Below are 888 nucleotides of genomic sequence, written 5' to 3' on the forward strand. Positions count from 1 at the left end.
AATATCTTAGGTCAGCTTTATTCATATGGTATATAATATCTTAGGTCAGCTTTATTCATATGGTATATAATATCTTAGGTCAGCTTTATTCATATGGTATATAATATCTTAGGTCAGCTTTATTCATATGGTATATAATATCTTAGGTCAGCTTTATTCATATGGTATATCATATCTTAGGTCAGCTTTATTCATATGGTATATCATATCTTAGGTCAGCTTTATTCATATGGTATATCATATCTTAGGTCAGCTTTATTCATATGGTATATCATATCTTCAGGTCAGCTTTATTCATATGGTATATAATATCTTAGGTCAGCTTTATTCATATGGTATATAATATCTTAGGTCAGCTTTATTCATATGGTATATAATATCTTAGGTCAGCTTTATTCATATGGTATATAATATCTTAGGTCAGCTTTATTCATATGGTATATAATATCTTAGGTCAGCTTTATTCATATGGTATATAATATCTTAGGTCAGCTTTATTCATATGGTATATAATATCTTAGGTCAGCTTTATTCATATGGTATATAATATCTTAGGTCAGCTTTATTCATATGGTATATAATATCTTAGGTCAGCTTTATTCATATGGTATATAATATCTTAGGTCAGCTTTATTCATATGGTATATAATATCTTAGGTCAGCTTTATTCATATGGTATATCATATCTTAGGTCAGCTTTATTCATATGGTATATAATATCTTAGGTCAGCTTTATTCATATGGTATATAATATCTTAGGTCAGCTTTATTCATATGGTATATAATATCTTAGGTCAGCTTTATTCATATGGTATATAATATCTTAGGTCAGCTTTATTCATATGGTATATAATATCTTAGGTCAGCTTTATTCATATGGTATATAAT

The sequence above is a fragment of the Salvelinus alpinus genome, chromosome 16 (genome assembly GCF_045679555.1).
Source record: "Salvelinus alpinus chromosome 16, SLU_Salpinus.1, whole genome shotgun sequence".
Classification (NCBI taxonomy): Eukaryota; Metazoa; Chordata; class Actinopteri; order Salmoniformes; family Salmonidae; genus Salvelinus; species Salvelinus alpinus.